The 25,351-nt window shown below is 33.3% G+C and overlaps 1 non-coding gene across 1 annotated transcript; it reads left to right on the top strand.

Annotated features, from left to right (window-relative positions):
- The first annotated feature begins 9,982 nt into the window (after positions 1–9,982).
- On the top strand, positions 9,983–10,089 carry LOC131171683 (small nucleolar RNA R71). The gene has a single exon (XR_009142341.1). It is a non-coding gene; the product is annotated as a small nucleolar RNA R71 (small nucleolar RNA).
- Positions 10,090–25,351: the final 15,262 nt, after the last annotated feature.

The following is a 25,351-nucleotide window of genomic DNA, read 5'->3' as shown; positions in this document are numbered from 1 at the left end:
ATTACATACCAAAATATTTTACAAGAGTTTTTATACAACTGCTCAAATAATTTACATGCATATTATTACATGTATACATCAAAACCTGTGTACATGGATATACCTGGAGCTGATCTAAATGTCTCTTCAAAGAAGCTTACTTAATTGCTCTATGCTCTTTTCACCTGTGACAGCATACAAAGCTATCGCTGAGTGGTGAACTCAGTGGTGCACAACTATAATTTAAAACATAGGACAATATACATTAACAAAAATTACAACAAATAATTTAGAAATTTGGATACTCATCAAATTTCAAAACTCAAAATATTTATTGCCAATAATATAAATCATTTGTATAAAATGACTTTGATCACGAAATTCAATTTATCAAATCATAACTAACCATTTAAGGTAATTCCAACAAAATCAATTATACAGAAATCATAATATAAATTACAATTCTTTACTATTCAAAAACATCCTTTATCTCAAAAGCCATTCTTTATCTCAAAAACTATTCTTTATCTCACTAACTATGCAAGACTAATCCGAAAGGGCCATCTTCGGGGTGATTCTAACTCCCTATGGTCAGGGAGGTCGAATCAGATTCTAACTCCCTATGGTCGAGGAGGTTGAATCATCGTGCACAGTACAAATCACAACAATGAATCTTCCGAAAGGGCCATAACATAAAACTTAGATCTAACCTCTAATAAGAGGAGAATCTAAGCCTGTGCACGTACCATGGTAATCAAAACACAACTAACTCCATTGTCTTATCAACAAATGAGAGAGATGGGTAATAACCTAATTAAGCATCTATAGTGAGATATAAAACAATATCACAATCCTTTTAGTGAGCATAAATCACAATACAATTCGATTCAAAGTCAATTTTAATATCCAATAATTTTTATGCTCATCATAATTCAAATCATAAATTTGCATTTTTCCATGCAAATTGCCAATCACAATTCAAAACATGTTCTATCACAATTTTCCAAAATATATTTTATTCAATCCACAACAATGCTTAATACTTATTGAAATACCATTTCACAAAGCTGAATTCATACATACTATAACAATTTCAATAATCATTGAATTAAATCCAATGCTTGTTAAATATAATATATAAGAAAAATATGTCATTTAATCATATGAAATATTCAGAACAAAATCAGTTAAAAACTAGTTGTGCACAAACCTGATTTGAGTCACTCGTAGGCCTTGACTCAATGTTCTTTATGCTTATCATTATTCTTATCAACTGAAACACACAATTTAAAGTGTTTCAGTACTCAATGAATTTTTTTCTAATAATAAAATCCAATATTTAAATTTTCTTGGTACTATTCCCTTCAATTCATTTCATTAGTCAACCTATAATGTTGACCCTTGATGCACTCTAAGTGAGTTAATTCTAATGTTACCAATATATCACATTTTATAGCCCTTTAGTGTTGTATATGTTACCAATTTCATTTTCAAGTGTATTGCATTTTATTGCAATTTATCAGATTTCGGTGTACTATTTTGACCTAGTCGGACGACCTAGTTCCCTCAGTTTTTGGGTTTTGGTCCAAACTACAAACTTGTAGGTCTATGTTTTATTGCACGCGGGGTAAAATTTCAGGTCAGTCTAAGTTGTGTAGACCAAGATATGGTCAATTTACCAATGCTGGACAGAATGCACTAAAATGGTAGGCTTAGGTCATTTTAGGTCACTTTTGGTTCGGCCAGTTTTGGTACTGAAATTGTACAAGCTATTTGGCTTGGTTCTGGCCATTTTTGGGCTTTGGTGTCTTCATAAGAATTGTAGATATATGTCTAAACTAGTCATGGTAAAAATTTCAGGTCAATTGGATTTGTTATGAGTAAGTTATGGTCAAAACACTAACTGCTGCCCAATTGGTCAATTTTCAGGCTTTCAAGTCACTAATTCGGATTTGGTCATTTTTCAAGTCACCTTCTAGGTAGAATTTAGGTAAGCCTCCTTCATGAAAGTTGGCACATTTTGTGCCTAGTTTCACCTCCAATTGGTCTCATACCAATTGAAGTCACACAATTTCATTTATAACCTAAAATGTATACTGTTTTTACTAACCATACTTTGCCTTGAAAATTGGCACTTCTAATGAACACCATTAACATTTCATTCTGGTCGATTGTCCAACCACAACTCAATTTGTTAATTTTTCCAGCAACAACTCAGTTTAATGAAATGAAATGTCCAACAATACTCAATTCACTTAAACATCCAGCAGCTATTCTATTTAAGTAAACATCCATTACACTAAATTCAATGAAATCAATATCCAACTCTTATACAAACCTTCAAACCCTAATCCATTGATCAAAACCACTAATGTACATTCCATTAACTCATAATCAACATTAATATACATGAAATTAAAGCTCTCTTACACACATCAAAACTGCCCGATTGTACATATGTTTCAAATTGCCATATTCAATTCACAACTTCACTTCAAATACCTAATTCAAGCATACACATAACATTGAATTACCAATACATGTAATTGGCCTAATTAACATCATTACCCATCAATCTAATATAAGAAAAGCTCAAAATCTTTGACTCTCATGGCTGCCAAAAAATGGATAGTCCCATAACTCAACCATTTCTTCAAATTTCTTCCATAAATCAACTCACCACAACACCAACATAAACTTTAACAAAGAAATAAAGAAAAATGGGACATCTACCTCAAATGGAACTTGTCAAACCTCTTCAAATGTCTCCCTTTTTGCTCCCAAAATGCTGCCCAAGATGTGTACTCCAACTTTAATGAAGGAACTTTAACAAATGGAAGCTTGGATCATGGTGAGAGAGAGCTCAAAGGTGGATGTTAATGGGGGATTTTGGGAAGAAATTTCATTCGGCCAAATGAAGTTATTTTGAGGAAGAAGAAGATTCATAAAGTGTTAGTGGAAAAATCTGTCTTTAAATAGTTTATATAATCCCACTTAGTGCTCCACTCATCCTAATTAAACTTTATAATAACTAAGGTTTCCATTAATTGCAATTATGGCCTTAAATTCCTTTAAATTACATTTTATCTTTAATTTCATTTTCATTAAATTTTCAAAATGTAATACCACTTATTTTCATTGACATTTAGGTCAAAAGTCAACTCTAGGTGTCAATTGACCAAAATGCCCCTCCTCTGGTTGTACTCCTGATTTTTTTGTAACACCGATTTTTGTTGGTTTCTCGATTTCTCGTTTTTCTTTGTACTAATTAATTAATTTTTCTTTGATATTTCTAATGAAATTTATACTTTAATAAGTATTTAATTATGTCTCGAAACTAAATTCTGAGGGTTCCCTGCAGTTCTGGGGTCGGCTATTGCTTGCGTCGTAACTTCCCCGTGCGGTCACCCATCGCTGCGGTGCTAGCTCGTTTAACTTGGTTACATTTCATTGCTATTATTTTTCCTTTATTTTTCTTGTATTTCATTATTTTATGTCTCCTCACTAACATTTAAATGTAGTTCTAGGCATTCTAGCTGTTCGGACAGACACTGGTCACCGGAACAGTATAATGCACTATCGAACATAGGGGTGTTATATTCAGGCATCGATTCTTGAATTTGGGTTTCGATAATGGGTATTTCAATTGGGGTTTCTATGGCAGGGGCTAGGATGGGTGTCTCAATGGCTGCTTTATTTTGTGGTGTGAGGGGTGTTGGCCGAATGAGGGAGGGTGTTTGGTCTTGGGGTAGTGGTGGTGAAGATGGTGGAGGCAATTGTGGTGGCGGTGGGGTGCTCGGTGGTAACTATGGTGGTAGCAACGAACTTGGACTGAGAGTAGGGTTTGTGCTAGCAGATGGTGAAGAAGTGGCCATTTTCGATTTAGCAAATTTTATGGATTTTCTAGGTTTATGGGTAGACCAAATCTTGGTTCTCGCCATTTAATAAGTAGGAATAATCTCTTTAACTTCCCAAGAATAACCAGAAGAGATGGTGGAGGGAGTGGGAGAGTGCTCTGGTTTATCGGGAGTGAGAATGGAATAAAAGTGGTGGAAATTTGGGACTTTTAAAATTTAGGGTAGAGAATTGGTGACTTGGGGTGATGCTTGGGGTTTAGCATGGATTGCAAAGGGTACAGCTTAGGGTAAGCACATATCAATTGCTGAACTAAAGATTCTGGTGTTACTTAGGGTTAAGCAGAAATTTGCTTAGGGTTAAGCAGGAGTTGCATAGGGTACAACTTAGGGTAAGCAACATCATGAGCAAGTTTCGGCAAGTCTTGGGAAAATTTGTGATTTCACTTACCAAAAACAGTCCAAATGCTATGGAATACTATCATAACCCTCAGCAAATCTCAAATACACATAAACACCATAAAATTGAAGAATTTAAGCTCATCATCTCTCATAAACTTATCAAACATAATACAACCATGAGGGAATTGAGAGACAAATAGCTCAAATTAGGCATGGATTGTGATTACCCTTTGCAAACTTAATGAAATGGTCTTATTCCTAAGCTTATACCCAAAGCACATTTTCAACAACATTTGAGACAGATTCCAAGCATTCAAAAATTGCAGAAAAGATATAAAGATTGACCTCTTAAGCAGCATGAACAGTAGCATGAACAGTAACATAAATAGTGACTCAAACAAAAACATGCAAATTCTAACAAACTACAAAAACTATATATACACTAAAAGGTAAAACTCAACAAATACTATTTTTGCACTCCAATAAAGCTCACATCAGTCCTAAATATCAAAATTGATCCTCCTTTAAGTTGCATTTCACAAAAATTTACACAAGACACAAAATCAGACATGTGCTATCAAGTAGATTTCAATATCAGCAGTTTAGCATAAGTTTAAAAGTGTTACTGTTCATAGGGACTGGATAAAATGCAGAAATTTGCTTCATACTTGTTCCTTCTCAATTCTTTCCTTTTGCTACAAGTTTCAATTTGCCCAATCTTCATGAATGACCTACAAAAGATAAACAAATGTCATTTTTGAGTTTTATGAGGGTAAAAACTAAAATGAAATGAAATGGAAAATTAATAAACTATAAAAGGATACGCTTGGGTTGCCTCCCAAGAAGCGCTTATTTAAGGTCTTAAGCTTGACCTTCCACTCCAAATCACCTAAATATCCCCAGTTGGGGAGCTAAGCCATGAAATCTCTATAACTTTTTGTGTGGGTTCTCCAAAAATGTAGTGCTTTAATCTTTGCCCATTGACTTTAAAAGTACCTGAGATTTCATTCCCTATCTCCACAGCTCCATATGGATATACTTTTGTAACAGTGTAAGGCCCTGACCATCTTTACTTTAATTTTCCGGGAAATAACTTTAATATAGAATTATATAAGAGAACTACATCTCCTTTTTGAAATTCTTCCCTCCTAATATGCTTATCATGCCATCTCTTAATTCTTTCCTTGTAAAGCTTGGCATTTTCATAAGCATCCAATCTAAGTTCCTCAAGTTCATTTAATTGCAACATTCTCTATTCTCCTGCATTCTTTAAGTCAAAATTTAGTGTCCTTATGGCCCAATATGCTCTATGCTCCAACTCCAAAGGTAAATGACAAGCTTTCCCATAAACCAATCTAAAAGGGGTGGTGCCAATGGGAGTTTTAAAAGCTGTCCTATAGGCCCAAAGAGCTTCATCTAACTTTAATGACCAATCTTTCCTTGAATTGTTCACTGTTTTCTCAAGAATTCTTTTCAACTCTCTATTTGAAATCTCCACTTAACCACTAGTTTGTGGATGGTAGGGTGTTACAACCTTGTGCTTTACTCCATATTTTTGTAATAATCTCTCAAATTGATGGTTGCAAAAATGAGAACCTCCATCACTTATAATGGCACGTGGAGCACCAAATTTTGTAAAAATGTACTTCTTAAGGAATTTGATCACAAATCTAACATCATTAGTTGGAGATGGTATAGCTTCAACCCATTTGCTCACATAATCTGCCCCAACTAAAATGTACTTGTGTCCAAAGGATGATAGAAAGGGTCCTATAAAGTAAATGCCCCACACATCAAATAGTTCCACCTCCAATATGTTTTAGAGGGGCATTTCATCTCTTTTTGAGATATTTTCCATCCTTTGACACCTATCACATGCATTTACAAACTTTCTTACATCTCTAAACATATGTGGCCAAAAGAACCCTACTTGGCGAACTTTTTCTGCAGTCTTTGTAACACTCATATGACCCCCATAAAATGAAGAATGGCAATCTCTAATGACATCCCCTACCTCTTCATCAGCTAAACATCTCCTAATTAGCCCATCTCCACACCTCTTAAACAAAAATGGCTCTTCCCAATCGTAATCCCTCACATCAAAAAGAAATTTCTTCTCTTGCTGCCATGTCAGATCAGGTGGAAGGATTCCACACATCAAATAGTTCACAAAATCTGCATACCAAGGGATTTTCGCACTCATGATTGCCAACAGCTACTCATTAGGAAAATAATAATCTATTGGAAGCTCTTTCCCCAAATTATCTCTTTGTTCTTGTCTCAATCTAAACAAATGATCTGCTACTACATTTTCTACTCCTTTCTTATCCTTAATTTCCAATTCAAACTCTTGAAGGAGTAGTACCCACCTTATCAACCTACGTTTAGCCTCTTTTTTTTGAGGGAGATACTTGATAGCTGCATGATCTGTGTATACTATTACCTTAGATCCCACAAGATAGAACCTGAATTTATCTACTGAAAATACTACTGCAAAAAACTCTTTGTCTATGGTAGAGTAATTTATTTGAGCATCATCTAAGGTCCTACTTGCGTAGTAAATTGCATACACCTTTTTAACTTTCCTTTGTCTCAAAACAGCCCCAATGGCATAGTCACTAGCATCACGCATCAACTCAAAAGTTAATGACCAATCAGGTGGTTGCATAATAGGAGCAGATATCAAAGCTTCCTTTATCCTGTAAAAAGCATTCATACAATTAGTATCAAAGCAAAATTCCACATCTTTACTCAATAAACTGATAAGAGGTTTAGAAATCTTAGAAAAATCCTTGATGAATCTCCTGTAAAATCTAGCATGCCCCAAGAAACTCCTCACTCCTTTGACAGATGTCGGGGTTGGCATTTTCTCAATAATCTCTACCTTTACTTTGTCCACCTCAATACCTCTGTTTGACACAAGATGTCCCAATATAATTCCTTCTTGTACCATAAAATGGCACTTTTCCCAATTCAAAACTAAATTAAATTCTTCACATCTCTGCAAAACTTTAGATAAGTTAGATAAGCATTCATCAAAAGATTTACCATACACAGAAAAATCATCCATGAACACTTCCATAATATCCTCAATAAAATAAAAAAATATGGACATCGTACATCTCTGAAATATAGCTGGGGCATTACATAATCCAAATGGCATCCTTCGATATGCAAAGGCACCATAGGGACATGTGAAGGTGGTTTTATCCTGATCATCTAGGTGAATAGGGATCTGAAAGAACCCTAAATAGCTATCCAAATAGCAAAAATAAGAATGATGAGCTAATCTCTCAAGCATCTGATCTATAAATGGTAATGGAAAATGGTCCTTTCTAGTTGCATTGTTTAGCTTCCTATAATCTATACACATTCTGCATCCAGTTACAGTCCTAGTAGGTATAAGTTCATCATTTTCATTTTTTACTACTGTGATGCCCCCCTTTTTGGGTACAACATGAACTTGACTTACCCAATTGCTATCAGAAACAGGGTAAATGATACTGCATCAAGCAATTTCAAGATCTCTTTTTTCACAACCTCTTTCATATTTGGATTTAGTCTTCTTTGTGCCTCTCTAGAGGCTTTGTGATCATTTTCCAACAAAATTCTATGCATACAAATAAAAGGATGTATTCCTTTAATATTATCAATGGTAACCAATTATCCTTCTATGCTTTTAAAAAACTCTTAATAATTTTTCAATTTCACAATCATTTAGTTTAGCACTAACAATTACAGGATATGTAGAATTTTGACTAAGAAAAGCATACCTGAGATTTGTTGGAAGAGGTTTTAACTCTACCTTTGGTGCTTCACTTTTTTCAAGCATTAGTGGTGAAGTTGTATATTGCTTCAAATCTCCAATCTTCTCAACACGAGCCATAGGCAAAGGTGGATTTCCTTCCAAAATTTGAGCATATTTTGCAGCTTCTTCAATCTCATCCCCTTGTTTTATGTTGTGAACCAAACAAGCTTCTAAGGGATCTTCGGGATGTTGCTTTTTGAACACTTCTCTAACCACTTTATCTACCACATCAATTCTCAAGCATGAATTTGAATCATCTTTCTTTTCATTGCTTGAAACAGATTAAATGCAACTTTTTCTTTCCCAACTTCTAATGTAAGCCTTCTATTCTTTACATCAATCACAGCTCCAACAGTAGCAAGGAAAGCTCTACCAAGAATAATAGGAATGTGTACATCCTCTTCCATTTCCAATACTACAAAGTCCACCGGTATGAAAAATTTTCCAACTTTCAGAGGAACATTCTCAATCATCCCTATTGGAAATTTAATAGACCTATCTGCTAACTGTAGTGAAATGGAGGTAGGCTTCATTTCTCCAATCTTCATTTTCTCATAGATAGACAATGGCATTAGACTAACACTGGCTCTAAGATCACATAAAGCCTTATCTATACTGATATCCCCAATGTGACATGGTATGGAAAAACTACCAGGATCTTTCAGTTTGGGTGGAAGCTTATTTTGCAAAATAGCACTGCTTTCTTCTGTGAGAGCTACGGTCTCAAATTCTTCCAACTTATTCTTGTTAGACAAAATCTCCTTCAAAAATTTAGCATATGAAGGCATTTATACTAAGGCATCAGTGAAAGGAGTAGTCACATGCAAAGACTTCAATGCCTCTAAAAACTTCCCAAATTGTTTATCCAACTTTGCTTTTTGGAACCTTTATGGGAATGGTAAAGGTGACATGTAAGCTTTAGGTGCTACATATTTAGGTTCTTCCTCTTCACTCTCTCTCTTTTTACTTCCTTTTTCTTCCATTGAACTCTCTTTCTTAGCTTTTTCTCTAACCTCAACTTCAATTTTTTCATTTCCTTCTCTATTTTTTCTCTTCTTTAACTTTCTCTTCAATCTTTTTATCTCCACTCTCTAATATTTTTCCACTTCTCAATGTAATAGCCTTGCAATGCTCCCTTGAATTTTTTGGTTGGCTAGGAAGCTTCTCAAATGCTTTACTATTTGAAGAGATAGCTTGTTGAGCTATTTGATTCTTCAACATCTTGTTGTGTGTTGCCATTTGATCCACTTCAGATGCTAATTGAGACATCATTTCTTGTTGACTTTGATTGCTCACAAGTATAGTCTCAATCATAGCTTCCAATTTAGCTGTCTTGTCTGGTTGTGCTTGTTGTGGTGGAGGATGTTGTGGTTGTGGTGGAGCAGGTGCATTTTGAGGTTTAGAAATTCCAGGAGGAGGGCCTCTATTCTGTTGAAAATTCTGGTATTGTCCTTGTCTACCTCCCCAAGAGAAATTTGGGTGGTTTCTCCATGTTGGATTATAAGTTGCAGAAAATGGGTTACCGCCTGGTCTTTGATTGTAGTTCCCCACATAATCCACTTGCTCACTTGAAAAATCTTGATTAAGTGCAGAAAAATTAGCCGCACAATTGACATTTGTAGCTCCAACTTCTACTGAATTACTTGAACCTCCAACTGAAGAATCTACTTTCATGCTTAGCATGTCCATCTTCCTTGTTAAAGCATCAAACTTAGCATTAATCATATTCATGGCATCAAGCTCAAACATACCAGCTAGTTTCTTGATCTCATTTCTCTCAAAAATCCATTGGTAGTTGTTGTAAGCAATTTTATCTAAAGCAAAAAAAGCTTCATCTTCAAATTTCTCCATAAGATCACCTCCAGAAGATGCATCAATTGTACTTCTGATAGCCGGTGAAACTCCATTGTAAAAGTGTTGAACAAGCATCCACTTAAGAATCCCATGGTGTGGACATCTCCTTTGCAAATCCTTGTACCTCTCCCATGTTTCATTCAAGCTCTCATCATCTCTAGGTTTGAAAGAAGTCAACTCATTTCTTAGCTTAGCTGTCTTGCTTGGTGGAAAATATTGAGCAAAAAATGCTTGAGAAAGTTCATCCCATGTTGTGATAGAACCCGGTGGCAAAGAATGTAACCACTCTCTAGCTCGGTCCTTCAAAGAAAAAGGGAATAATCAGAGTCTAATTGCATCATCAGAAACTCCATTTATCTTCAACATATCACTGATCTCAAGAAAGTGTGCTAGATGCACATGTGGACTTTCACTAGGACTTCCCCCAAATTATGATTGTTGTACATCTGACACAGTGCAGGCTTCAATTCAAAATTATTAGCTTCTACTCTTGGTCTTGTGATACTTAGCATGAAATCCCCAATGTTAGGATAGGCATGATCCTTCACAGAACGATTGTTATTGTTGTTGGCTAATTCTTCTTGTAATTACTCTTGCTCTTGCTCTTGCTCTTGTGCTCTTTCTTGTTGTTGTTGAGCTTTAAATTAAGCTTTTCTCCTCTTAGCTTTTGCTCTTAAAGCTCTTGCTATCTTTTCTATTTCTAGATCAAAGAATAAATTGATTTCTTCACTTTTTGTCCTTCTCATAAAATAAAAGTACCTGAAAAACAAAATAAACGAATTCTCAAAGTAAAATAGTAAAAGAAATTAAAAATAAAGTAAAATGCCCAAATTAACCAAACAAATAATAATTCAATATCAAACAAAAATCAAATCCCCGGCAACGGTGCCAAAAACTTGATGCATGTGTCCACAAGTATACGGGTCGTACCAAGTAATAGAGTGATAAGTCAAGTATCATTTTCATAAGAATTTGTTGTTTTAGTACCAAACTATGAATGAAGCGATTATTTGGGCTAATGATTGATGAATAAATGGTAAATGTAAATGAGCAAAGTAAATTGATGAATCTAATTGAAATGGGTAAAGAGCAAGCAAATAAATTCTAAATCTAGATGCAATTTAACTAAATTAACAATGGGTAATTTGAATAAAAGTCTAATTATGATAAAAATGATTCCAGAGTTGGGGATTTATGCATAAATTAATTGGGATTTGTCTTGGGTATTCTAATTTTAAAGGAAAATAGCGTTTGAAGGTGATTGATTCTAAGTTCTTTTGATATCTTTTTCAAGTAAACCAAAGTGTTTTCTAAAATAACCAAACCTACTTTTATATGATATTTGATTACTTTAAAACCTATTAAGTTTTGTAACCAATCTTTAATTCCTCTTAAAACCCTAGTTTATTTCTAAATCTAGGTGATTTTAAGTTCCAATCCTTGATTATCTATCAATGATCTTCATCTTTCGCTCATTCAATCAAAGATTAACATAATACCCAATGGATACCAATATTAGGCAAGTAAATCAAGCACACAAAGAAAGAATCAAAACTCATATTTATATAAATATGGAAATAACCAGTCCAAATCCACAAATTAATCCAAAACATATTTCCCAACTCTAAAATCCAGAGAGTTTACTCACTCATGTTGGTATTTACAAGAGAAATTTATGGAAAAGTAAACAAAAACATGATAAGGGGACTAAAAATATAAAAACCCAGGTAGAGGGACCAAAAACTCTGAGTCTTGGAGCTTTCACAAATGGCTGCAGCAGCTCTTCTTCTGCAGAATTTATGGCGTCCTCTTTCCTTTTCCTTTTGTAATTTTTCTTTCCTTTTTGTTTCTTACTCTTTCCTCTTGTTACTTCTTCTGGCAAAAACTAGAAAATGATGCTTTTATATGGTCTAAAAAGTTGCCCTAAAAATAGATAAGAGCCAAGGAGTCGATAGGAAATGAGGTGTAAAAATATCCATGTCAGTAGAGTTATCCACGTTCTGGACAGTCTGCTTAGGGTACTGCTTATCCTAAGCAGCTTCTTCAGTAACTTTCGGCCTATGGTTGCACTGTCTGCTTATGGTTAAGCAGACCTTTAGCAAATCTCGATAGATTTGGAATAAAATGAGTTTTTCTACTCATGCTTGACTTCCAGCTTGACTTGTGTTGCACCTTAAGCACTCCTGCTTACCCTAAGCAGGATCTTAAGTAATTCTCGGCAGGTTTTGAGATGAAAGCTAGAATATACAAGATTTAAGCTATGCTTGACTTGCGGCTTGCCAAAGCTTAAGGTTAAGCAATATGACATACTTTAAGCAGCATCATAAGCAAAGTCTCAAACAAATTTTAGCTAATTTGATCTTTCAATGCTTGATTTCTTCAGCTTTCTTCCATACTTAAGGAACTTTAAATTTCTTCAAATCACTTCTTAATGCATTCATTGACCCTCAATTTGCTCCAAAAACCTATTAAAAACAAGAAAATTATAAAAATCAAATATAAAGTAACTAAAGTTAACAAATAAGCTAAAATAAAGCTGAAAATATAAAATATACTAAAATATAAGGGCAAAATGGATGCAAAACTACTCTAAAATGGTTATATGAAATTAGTGCAACAGCATCAACTAATTATTTGAGCAGCATTACACACATTTCACAGTAGAAAATTAGGTTGAACTAAACTGTAATTTTTCAAAGGTTTTGAGCAAGAACCGAAAAATTATTTTAGTCCAATTCAGCTCTCTCTTGGACATACTTTGGGACATCAATCAATCATTAGCCACCAATTTGGTATAATAAAAAAAAAATTCATAAAATCCAGAAAGTATAAACCAGCAACTAATTCCTTTGTCATCTGCCACAAATTTAGGTACCCACCAGGCGGTTTTTCAATTCAAGATTTTTTAACCCGCTATTCCTTAGGCTTTCATTGTTTAGTAATCCAAGATTTTTTCCAATACTTTATTACAAATGAAAATTTTATGAACCCTTATTCATTTGGCTTTCATTGTTCATTCCAGTAATGTGCAAAATGCTATACTTGGTGAAGTTCTCGTCCGATGAAAAATCGGTGTTTAAAATAGAAATAAGAGATTTTTTCATGCTGTTGGATTTTTTCTTGCAGGCATGTTCTGCAAAATAAGAGAGAACAGTGGTTGTGTTGCGAATCTGTATGCTCAAGCCAGAAGGATCTGAGAACAGGATAATGGAATTTAGGACAGTCCACGCTTCTTCAGTCCCAAACAAAATAAAAAAATCATATTAAATTGATAAGAATTGAATTGAATCAAAATTTTTTTTATTCAAGATTTTAATTTGATTCTAATTCTTTATTAAAAATCAAACTAAAATTAATTAATTAATTAATATATATATATATATATATATATATCTTATAATTCAAGATTACATAATTAAGAAATATCTAAAGGGTATATTATGTTATAAACATGTACATGAATATTCCAAATATTACATAATATGATTAATTCTAAATTATATATAAACATTATAGTTAAAGATTATATAATTTAAAAATAGCTAAAAGATATATTATATAATATATTGTATATTAATAATCAATTTAAAATTTAAATGATAATTTAAGTATGAATTTAATGAAAAAATTACATAAAATTATTTTGAGAATCAAATAGGAACCATATTGAATTGGAACAAAAAAAATCAAATAATTAAATAAAAATTGTACCAAAATTTCGATTCAATTGCAATACATAAGTAAACCTCGAATTAAACTGGAATGTAACATCCCAATTGATTGGAGAGTGATGTAACATACTTGATGTGGAAGCTTAAATTGTACATTCAGATATTTTAATTTTTAAGTGGTATCGCATCAATTTTTTATCCAATTAGATTTTTAACGTTTTAAAGATTGAAATATATTTACAAATTCTATAAAAACTGATAGAATTTAGATTAGTTACAATAACTGATATGGAATTTTAAATTTAAATTTACAAATAAATTTTGATTTATACCATAAAAATGAATTTAAAGAAGAATTTCACAATATATTATGAAATTTATTTATACTAAGCAGGATCTTTAAGTTTAGTTTGATTTAAATACTTTTTTCGAATATTTATTATCTACTTTGTGTTTTATAAAAATAAATTATTACCCATACCCTCTAGATTTGTAGTTATCCAAAATTAATTAGGATGAATGATTTCTCATAGCTAATTTAGCTAATTCCACAACTTTGTAAATATTATAATAATAATAATAAATTATATTAAATTCTCTTTTTATTCCTAGTTTCATTATGGACACTATAATGGACTATCAAAATTAAACTATAATTCAATTGCTAATTAGGTAACCTGTATCTTCAGTTATTAAAGAGATATGCCCTAAAATTTGCAAATCTATTTGTCTTTAGCCTCTCAATCTTTCCATTGCTATGCTAGCTCCATAAATCTCATATCCAATAATCCAAAAAGAGAGTTTGGACAAGGAGAAAGAAAGGAATAAATATATGCAAGAAATAAGAAATCATTAAAACTCAACCAGGATAGTTCATTTTATAGCTTTGGGCAGAGGAAGAGGAGACAGCAGAAAAACAGAGAGTCAAGAAATTTGACTTTTTCATTAGCAATTGTGCATGATATTCTAACAAGCCATGTAAAATTGCTAATAAAATGGTGATATTTCAATGCAATATGCAGAATTTTATGAAAAAGCAAAGAGCTCATTAATATTTTTGATAAATAGGGAAGAACTATTTCCGTGGCCTAATTGCTAATGCCGCAATCTCATGAACATGATAATCATGATTAATTCGGAATAATTACACCAACTGTCCCTTAATTTAAATAATTATTTTATTTCAATCACTTAATTTTAATTTATTAAAATAAAATTTTTAAATTTTATTTTTATTTAAAAAATTCAAGTTTTCAGCTAAAAAGATATATATTATTTTATCAATTTTTTTCAAAAATAAAATTACCAAGTTATCCCATTTCCTTTCTCTATTTTTTTTCTTTCACATTCTTAATTTCTTTATGGTTAAATTAATTAATACTTATTTATCAATAGAATTATTTTATTTTTGATGAAATTATTATTTACTTAATTTATTAATAAAATTATTTATTAATTTACATTTTTCTGTTTGATTTTAATTTTTATTACTAATTTCATTTTTAAATATAATTGAATTAAATTATTCAATTCTGATTATATTTTAGGAAATTATTTTTTAAAATTAAAGAGGGAAGTAAATTAATTGGCACTTGATTTAAATTATTTAATGTAAATAAAATTTAGAAATATTGCTCTAAAATTGAAGGGACAAATAGAATTATTTATTGTTGAACTCAATTAAAGTTTAACAAAATATAAATTAATAATAAAAAAATTAACAACAAATACAAAAATATAAAGTAACAAATAATTTTATTAATAAATTTAACAAATAATAATTTTATTAAAAATAAAATAATTTTATTGATAAAAAATCATTTAATTTGATTAAATTAAGAATTTGGTATAAAGGGAGAAAAAAAAAGAAAGGGGTAAAATGGTGATTGTCTTTTTAGAAAAGAGGGCTTAAATAGTAATTTTTCTTTTTTATTTAGAAACTTGCTATTGTAGATTAGGAGACTTTTTTTTAAAATAAAATTTAAATTGAGAAATTTTATTTTAACAACTATATATATATATTAAAGCTAAATCATAAAAATAAGCTCACAAAATTATGCCACATATTTAAGAAAGTAGCTTAAAATTTTGTCATTTTGTCATTTTCTTGGTATAGTTATCATTAACATCTAGTGAAATATATGCCACTTGGAAAAAAATGCTGCCTATTTAAATTGATTTTGTTTAAAAAATATAAAATAGTTAGAATTTAAATAATCTAAAATATTTAAATTTTCATTTTAACTAACTTCTTATTTTTTTTAATAATTAGTTATAAGAAATATTTAAAATTTAAAATATAAAAAGTATTTATTGAAAAAAGTATTAGATGATTCATTTATCTAATTATTAAAAAATATTGTATTAAATTTAATTATTAGTATTACATAATGTTTGACTTAATAATTTTATTTTAGAAAGTATTGGTATTAGATTAAAAAAACACATTTGCCCAAAAGATAAAGTAATAAAAGTTTCTATTGAAATGCTCATTTTTATTATGTCCCTTATTATTCAATGATGAACCGTGTTTAAAATTTTAATAAAATTTAATTTATATTTAACATAATTAATTAAAAATTTTAATATTAACAAAATTTTAATATTATTTTAAAAATATAAAATATAAAAAATAAATATTAAAATATATTTTAAAACTAAAATAAAAAATAATTCACACAAGACATGAATAATATGACTAATTATAAAAATAAAATAAAAAATAATGCACTCAATATACGAATAATATGACTAATTAAATAATTAAAATAAAATAATTACCAAAATTTAGAAACTTTTGATGCATTATCCCTGACTAGTTCCTCTCATTCAATTATCTCCTCCTGCAACACAACCATCCCATTTTTCTTACTCTACACAAAGCAAATGTGTTTAAATTTAACTGTGAAAGGTTATGAGTTTTTAATAATTTCGTTTTTTTTAATCTATTTTTTTTTTATTATATCTCCTTGTCCAAACTCCTCATTGTTTATTATTGCATGTGTATTTGATGGTGACATTTATGTCAAGCAATAGAGTTTGAATGATTTGAACAGCAGATGTAAATTTAATTACAAACCTCATAACATATCCCTCTAATATTTTAAGATACGTACAGACTTTGGAATTAGCACTTGAATTATAATTTACGTTTGAAAGCCACCAATAATCGAACTAGGAATAAAAGGGTAATTTAGTCTAATTATTATAATAATATTTACAAGGATGAGTCATTAGCTAAATTTTCTGTGGAACAAATAAACAGTATAATTTACTTTTTAATATATAATAAATGAATTTTTCTTGTTTAAATCTAATTTATCTTGTACACAAAAAATAAGGTATATAATTCGACCACCTATTAAATACATGATCCACAAAATTATCTTCCAATTTCATATAATTTTGAGTGACAGAAGAAAGAAACACAAAAATTAACATAAGTTGGAGAAATTCCAGCTAAAACTAATTTATAAGCTTATAAAAAGCTAGCAATGATCCATCAGGTTGATAGCTCCACAAATCTCTTTGAGAGCTGAGAGAATTGAAAGAAAAATACATTTCATATACAGATCTCTTTAAAAAAAATGATCAGACTAAATCATACAAAATCGAACTAGTAATACAGCAACCAAAGAATAGCGATTGATTTCAGCGAAACTAATCATATAGGGAATTGAAAGTGCGAAGAAATGAAAGATTGGCAGCCATACCCATACATAGCTAATCTTTACTGTATTAGGTTGACAAATGAGCCTTTAAATCTTAGGGAACCATAAACCACCCTAACATCACATTTTCAAGTTAAAAATTTAATATAAAAGGATTGTGAGAAGTGATTCAAGGGCAGCTCTTAAGTTCTTTTTTTTTTTTTTTTTTTTTTTTGTTTTTTTTTTTTTTAATTTATTTTAGGATTTAGAATGCAAGATTTTAAAAGGGGTGGTTCAAGGTCAGCCCCTTAAATCACCGATCTCATATTTTGGTCTTAAAGAAACAAATGAAATGAAATTTTACTAATCACTTACACTACTACATCACCTCCAGCATAGATAATTTGACTTACAAGTAAATCGTTTACCAACACCAACTCTGATGGTTGTTGGGAGGAAGAATTTGTTTCTTTATCCGGAGAATCAGATAATGAGTAAACTATGTCATTGCCACTAAAATTATCACATATGTAAGACGAAGAGCCCTCCAATGAGTTAGCTCGACATAACCTACTTCATTGGAGGGTCTCACCTTCCATCTATGATTGATTGGCAATAGCATAGTGTACTCTCATTCCAGATAAAGAAACAAATTCTACACCTCCCAAAAATTGTCAATGCTTTGATTCAGTGTTGGAAAATGAATTACTTGAAAGTTAAGTTACCCTTGTTAATTCTATGAGCAAATTCATAAACACGAGGTGGGTATTCAGGCATTGATCCTGGAGGAGGGTTTGCAGGGTGAGGGAGTGGCATGAGGTTTGAGAAGAGATGAGGGGCATGTGAGGGCTTGCGAGGTTAGATATCTTCCAAACCAAAGGGGAAGGGACACAGGTCTGCAATGGGCATGAGGTCATGGCCTATAGTTGAGGGAATCGTCAGATTGAGTGAGAAGGTGGATCAGGGTATAGAGCCGTGGGTTTGAGTTGTCTATGAGTTCTAAAAGATAGAAGATGGAGTTGAGCTAGGCGAACTCATGTATAGACTCAAAAATGGTGATCGTGGTGCATCATTTTCGGGGTTTGCAGGGGTGATGGGCGTCGCAAGTGGGTCTATGAGGTGAAAGGGGAGCTGTAAGTGTATGCTCTAGTTGAGGGTGAGGGATACGAAGGCTTGAGGGAGAAGGGGTGAAGAGGAACCTTAAAATGTTGTCTTTGAGAAGAAGTGGTTATCAATCTTGCATGAGCTATGAAGTGATTATATATAAAAAGTATAAATAATAATAATAATAATAATAATAATGTTGTGTGTTAATAACATATGAAGTATGAACAGTAGTGGATCAATGCATACGGAGGTCATAAGAGGGAGAGGGAATGGAGACCAATGACAGACTCGAACTTGAGACTTTTCAGTCGGAATGAATTTCTCTTATTACCTGAACTAACCTTGGGGCCAATTTTTTACGGTTTCTCTCCCTATGCAAATGCCTACGCTTGTGTGAATTCTAGGCAAAAGCAATGGAGGGGTCATTTGAGAAGTCCTGCTCCACGCACGTTAATCACATTCCTATATGCATTTTCATGATAAAAAATTATTTGCCTTGGTTTCAAACGAAACAGATATCTTCGCCATGGTTTGCCTTGCTCCACTGTAAGTCTTTTCCTACAAAATGGTGCTAGTTCCTCTCGAGTCCTTTTGCAATCACATCCCTCTCAATCTCACGTTCATCATCTATCCAAAAAGTCAAATACAAGCCAGTTCTCCATTTACCTTGAAAAATTTCCGCCTGATTGGAATGAAAGGTCTCTGTGGAATTACTTCTCTCATCTTAGCAACATAGTCAATATCTATATTCCTAAAAAGCTCAGTAGAAGAGGAAGGAGGTTTTGTTTTCTCCATGTTGAATCTAGGGATCAACTACATTTTTTCCTCTCAAACCTCAATTCTACGTGGATAGGCTCATACAAATTGTATACCATTATTTCCAAAATTTCTCGTGATATGGGAACTTTTCCTGAATAGAGGGGTCAAAAGGAGGCTTCTCATTGTTGGCAACACTCAACTAAGGCTAAGCGTAATTATTCCAAGAGCAAGCATTCTAATGATAAGCTACGTAAGGAAGCTCCCAAGGTTCTCAATGTCTCTAATACCATGTGTGGCAATGGTTTTGATATTTACACACATCGACCTCTTCCTTCTTCAGAGCATTGTACCTATGTGGGTCGTTTTAAGGTTGCTAATATAAGAATAGTACAGATTGGCTTTTAAAGTTTGCTGTAGCAGCGATCCATGATATCTAGGGGCTTCCCAGCTTACAAACATGAATTTCTTGTGCTAGTTTCTTTTTCATTAAGGAATCACCCATGGGTAGGAATAGAGTCCTTATCACTTTTGAGTCTAAAGAACAAATGAATGATTTTATTAAGGTGAATTTGGATTGTTTGAGTTGCTGGTTTAGTGAAGTGAAACCTTAGTAGGCTGTTTCTTCCTTTTTTTTTCTTCCTTTTTTTTTTAGACTTGTTTGGGTGCATTTATATGGAGTTCCCTTTAATGTTTGGGACATCGAGTTCTTTAGGTGGTTAGGAAACAAATATGGCTCTTTTATAGCTATAAATAATATTACTAGAGCTAAAACATGTTTTGATTTCGCAAAAATACTTCTGCTAAGAGAGTTTTCAAGTGCTACTTATAAATTCATTTGTGTTCCAAATGGTAGCGGTGAAGAATCATACATGGACTTTTCCAACTCGTATGTTCCATGGTCAAGCACAACCATTGGCAATGGTAGTAGCTCTGTGCAAGAAGATGGCGAGCTGGATGGGTTTTTGGGAGATGTTATGCCAGTTAATTGCAATGGTCTTGCTTCTTCATATCAAGTGCCTAACCTTAGCTCTAAGCTTGTCGACCTTCACATGGAGAATGATGCCGCTTTGGGTACTTTGTACTCCCCCATCGCTCGTAACTCTTCAGTATTTGTCGGTGTTGAAGATATGGTCTAGCATGTGAGACAAGGGGGCGACTCCTATGTTCATGCATCCCCTTCATAGGAGTCCCCATTTAATGCCCAACCATTGCATATAGAAGGTTTTCAAGTTGACTCGTTGGTCGAGGATATGAATGATGGCTTAGGATTTAAGAGGGCCTTGATTACGCTCTTAGCCAACACTGCCTGTCCCTCACATATAGATGAGTTTTCTAAAGACCTTTTAGTGGAGGCTATTAATTCAAGGCCGATGGAAGTTACTCTCTCTTCTCCCATTAATTTAGAGTCTTTGCAGAATAAGTATATTTATGATAACCCTTCCCTTTGTGATGCTGTTTCTCCCATTAATGGTTCCTCTCCCAATCCCCTTCTTGTTGTCTGCTATATTCTATTAATTGAACATAATGAGCTATTAGCAAGTTCATTCCATTCTCATCTTTAAGGGCATATTAAAGTCAATAGACTTCTCAAACAACAAAGGAAGAAAAGCAAGCATCTATTTTAATTGTTTGACTTCGCACCTAAACTTTCTCGTGTAAGGAAAATGAAGAAAGTTTCTAAAAGAAAGCAATAAGATTCCCTAAATGCTTTGGTATCAACTACCCTCATGGATGAACCGGCAGACAGCAACATAAGCTGGATGAATTCTTTTAACCAAATGTAAGACCCAAATTATGGACTGGACTGACACTGGGACTTGGATCAGCATAAGGCCCCCAAAGACTGCAGTAAGCCCAATTGATTTTAGCCCAATTGATTTTAGCTCAACCATAAAGCTTATATCTAGAGCCTATTTTCAAGAAATCAACCGGATAAAATTTGGCCATAAACCGGACTATCCAATGAAAAGTTTTAGCTCACTCGACCTGTGATTACAAAATATATAAATTTGGGGAGCTCTGCTCACCCTCACAATCCTGAACATAATAATTATATAACAAATGGGAGCTCAGCTCCCTCATCCATGGTATATATTCATCCCATTCAACCACACATGTATAAAAATAGGTTTACAATTTCAAAACAAATAATCTTTTACAGTCCCACGCCAAATACAATATTCCTAGCACATGCGGAGTTTAGATTTTTAATCAATATTATGAAATACTGATATTTACTGCTAGTAGACCTACGAGGAAGGAAGCAGGTTAATCACAAAAAAAAAGAACCTTTTATAACCTGAAAAAAATAGGGTGAACAGGAGTGAGCGTTTGACTCATAGAGTAAGATATTGATTTTAAATACAATTTCTATAACTATTTAGGGTTAATGCATCCCTAAGGATGAAATGCAGCATATATCAACACATTCAACTAAGTTCAAACAATATTCGCACAAAGAATAATTTGGAGCACTCACACACCTATGTGTCACATTAATCAAATATATATATGGGAGTTAATCCCTACATAGCTCTTTTAATTCTAACCTCTGCCAGCGTGATCAACTCGAGCCAGACTTTCTTTTAATAATCCAAATGCGGAGATCAGTGAGATCAACTCAAATCCATACTCACCCCAACATATCACAAAAAGGACTGGACCCCAAGCGAGACTAGCTCAATCCGATTTGCCCGTCTTACCCATATCTAGTACCACACCTCACGCACACCGCCACACGCACACAGCTTCAAATTACCCTAAGGCAACACCTACATCAATTTCATCAAATAACAATGCAACACAAAGCATGTCTATAATAGCTATATACATATAATTATAAGTGAATGTATGAGCATGCCTTGTATGTATAATAATATTGAAATTATAAATAAAGTCAATATCTACTCACAATACACCAGGAATTACTGTGGCGGCTGAGTGGAGGAGGGGCTGAGTGGAGGAGGATGGCTGACCCTGATAACCTAAACAATTACATTATAAATTTATCAGTACTAACTCAAAATAAGACTTTAAAGAGTTAAAAGAAATCTTAATTTATGCCGGAAATCCGATAGCTTTTCCCCTGTTCCTAGGACCTATCTAATCTGTAAGGCAATTCAAACGATGCTTCTAAATCGAATGGCCTCAGGATCACAACAATATCATATTGCCTCTCTAAGGCCCACTAAACTAGTCAAAAAAATTATATAACTACACATAAAATAATTATTTAAAAATTTGGGATATTACATCAAAGGTCTAAAACTAATCAACAGGCTAGCTCCTCTAGTTTGACATTCTCAAATGACCTTCTTTGCTTCAACTTTGAGGAAGAAGCTCATAGGACATTGGCCATTGTCAGAGACTTAGGGTTGTCTTTCTTTGCTATGGATGATGAAGTGGTCAAAGTTCTTTCCAAACAAATTCAAGATGAATTTGGAGCTTTTAAAAATTTCAAGTTATCTTCTACAATTGTGTCTTGTGTTGCCTTTGCAATTTTGGTTGTTCGGACACTATGTCTTTAGACTATAAAGCCATACTAGTTGTGTTTTGTATGTGGGATGCTCAACAATTGCTTTCTTTCTTTTTCTTTTTCTTTTTTTTTTTCTTTTGGTTGTTTGATTGGTCATTTGCTATTTAGTTGGCTTTAGGTTTGGATCCTTTCTATTTTGTCATTTTGCTTGTCTCTTTTGTTCAATGTCCTCTCTTGTATTTGTAGCCTATTTTGTGTTAGATGTTTTGTCTAAGTGGGTTAGCTGGTGCTTTTGTAATGGCACGGCCCACTAGTGATATTGTCCGCTTTAGGCCAAAGCCCTCACAGTTTTAAAACGCGTCACTAGGGGTTACGAACCACCAACTTATAAACCCAGCATCTCTCCCGTGTTTTGTCGATGTGGGATTTGCCTAGGGTGTTACAATCCACCCCCTTATGGGACTCAGCGTCCTCGCTGAGGTTTGCCCCACCATCATTCAAGGTTGCACGCGGAGCAGCTCTGATACCACAAATGTAACGGCCCGGTCCACTAGTGATATTGTCCGCTCTGAGCTGAAGCCCTCACGGTTTTAAAACGCGTCACTAGGGGTTACGAACCACCAACTTATAAACCCAGCATCTCTCCCGTGTTTTGCCGATGTGGGATTTGCCTAGGGTGTTACAATCCACCCCCTATTATGGGACTCAGCGTCCTCTCTGAGGTTTGCCCCACCATCGTTCAAGTTTGCACGCGGAGTGGCTCTGATACCACAAATGTAATGGCCCGGCCCACTAGTGATATTGTCCGCTCTAGGCCAAAGCCCTCACGGTTTTAAAACGCGTCACTAGGGGTTATGAACCACCAACTTATAAACCCAGCATCTCTCCCGTGTTTTGTCGATGTGGGATTTGCCTAGGGTGTTACAATCCACCCCCCTTATGGGACTTAGCGTCATCGCTGAGGTTTGCCCCACCATCGTTCAAGGTTGCACGCAGAGCAGCTCTGATACCACAAATGTAATGGCCCGGCCCACTAGTGATATTGTCCGCTCTGAGCCGAAGCCCTCATGGTTTTAAAACGCGTCACTAGGGGTTACGAACCACCAACTTATAAACCCAGCATCTCTCTCGTGTTTTGCCGATGTGGGATTTGCCTAGGGTGTTATAGCTTGTTTTTTAGTCTGTTTAATATCTTGGCAGTGTGCTTTTTGTTTTCTCCTTCTCATTAATAAAATTATCTATTTGCTTATATTAAAAAAAAAAAAAAGAGGGAGAGTGAATGTTATGTGATTGGTGAAGTTGGTCCACCATGGGCCTCTAAATATGAGATTTAAAGTAGGTATTTTGCAACTGGGCTTACGTATAAAAGAAGCACATCACACCAAACTTAAGTAGAAGAAAGAGACAGTGGCAGAATGGACCTTTTAATGTTCTTAGTTGATCTTGATCCTCTATCTATATGAGTATATACTATAAAATCACTCTTAGTATTTGTATTTGTTAGATTTATGACTCAAAATTCTAGTTGATTTGGAAGACATTTTCCTAATTTGAGTGAAATAAAAATTTCTCAATAGGATAGAGGTATATTTCCTATATAGAGTAGAATTTCTATTTTAGTGTTATTCCTAAATTGAATGAGATTCTAATTAGATTACAATTATGGAAATTAGTATTATAAATAAGAGAATGATGGAAAGGTTATTTGACTTTGCCCATGGAGAGGGACTTTGCCTATGTAAAGGGGCTTTACCCATGGAGAGTGGCATTACCCATAGAGAGTAGCTTTGCCATGAAGAGTGGTGGCTTCGCTGGTGTCTGTGTGTCCGCAAGTGCACGGGCCACAGTAGTATAGTTTTAAAAAAATGATATCGATCCCACAGGGAATTGTGTTTAAATTGGAAATAAAAGGATAAGCTAATTAAAATTTAAAAATATTAAAAATGAAATTTGAAATTAAAATTTTGTATTTGAGGAATTTAAACTAAATCAAACAATTAACTAAAAATTAATTAAACTAGATTACCAAAATTCAAATTGAAATTGCTATTTATGAGATTTGGAGGATTTAAATCTAAATTCAATGAAAATTAAAGTGATTCTAGAGATTGGATTTTTCAATATTGTTTGCATGTGGTTTTATCCCTAATTTAGCCAAGCACATGAGAATTGCAATTTTGAGGGAAATCAATTCTTAAATTTTTGAAACCTTTTTCAAGCATCTCAAAGTTGGTTTTCATTAAATCAAACCCTGTTTTCACGGTATTTCAAACCTAACAAAAACCCAATTAATGCTCTAATTGATTTTTGGAAAGTTCCCCTTAATCTTCTTAGCTTATCTCTAACACCAAGAAAATAAAGTTTATTGCAAGATTATCTATCCCTAATATTCACTTTTCAGTCCATCTATTAAGGATTAAAGCTTAACTTAATGAGGGCCCATTCATCAAGCAAGGCAATAAGCTCACAAGCAATAAATCAAAATGTAACAATCTTCATTTAAATGGCTAAATCAGTTCAAAACCACAACACAAAACAATATTTACAAACCCATCTCTAGAATCTCAAATAACTACTCACTATTCATAGTTTCAAGACAAACCCAAATGTATAAATGAAGAAATAATGGAAATGTAAGCTAAGGAGTAGAAAAACCCAGAAAAATGCAGAAGGATCTGCTGCAGAAAAGTGCAGAAACGTGATCCTTGCTGCTGCTGGAAAAATGCAGAACGTGCTCCCTCCTTCTCTCTTTATATTCTTGCCAAAAATGCCTCCCTTGCTCTCTATGGAAA

Source organism: Hevea brasiliensis, chromosome 12 (genome assembly GCF_030052815.1).
Source record: "Hevea brasiliensis isolate MT/VB/25A 57/8 chromosome 12, ASM3005281v1, whole genome shotgun sequence".
In the NCBI taxonomy this organism is placed as follows: Eukaryota; Viridiplantae; Streptophyta; class Magnoliopsida; order Malpighiales; family Euphorbiaceae; genus Hevea; species Hevea brasiliensis.
Note: the sequence above shows the minus strand (reverse complement) of the source record. Positions and strands in the feature narration are given on the sequence as shown.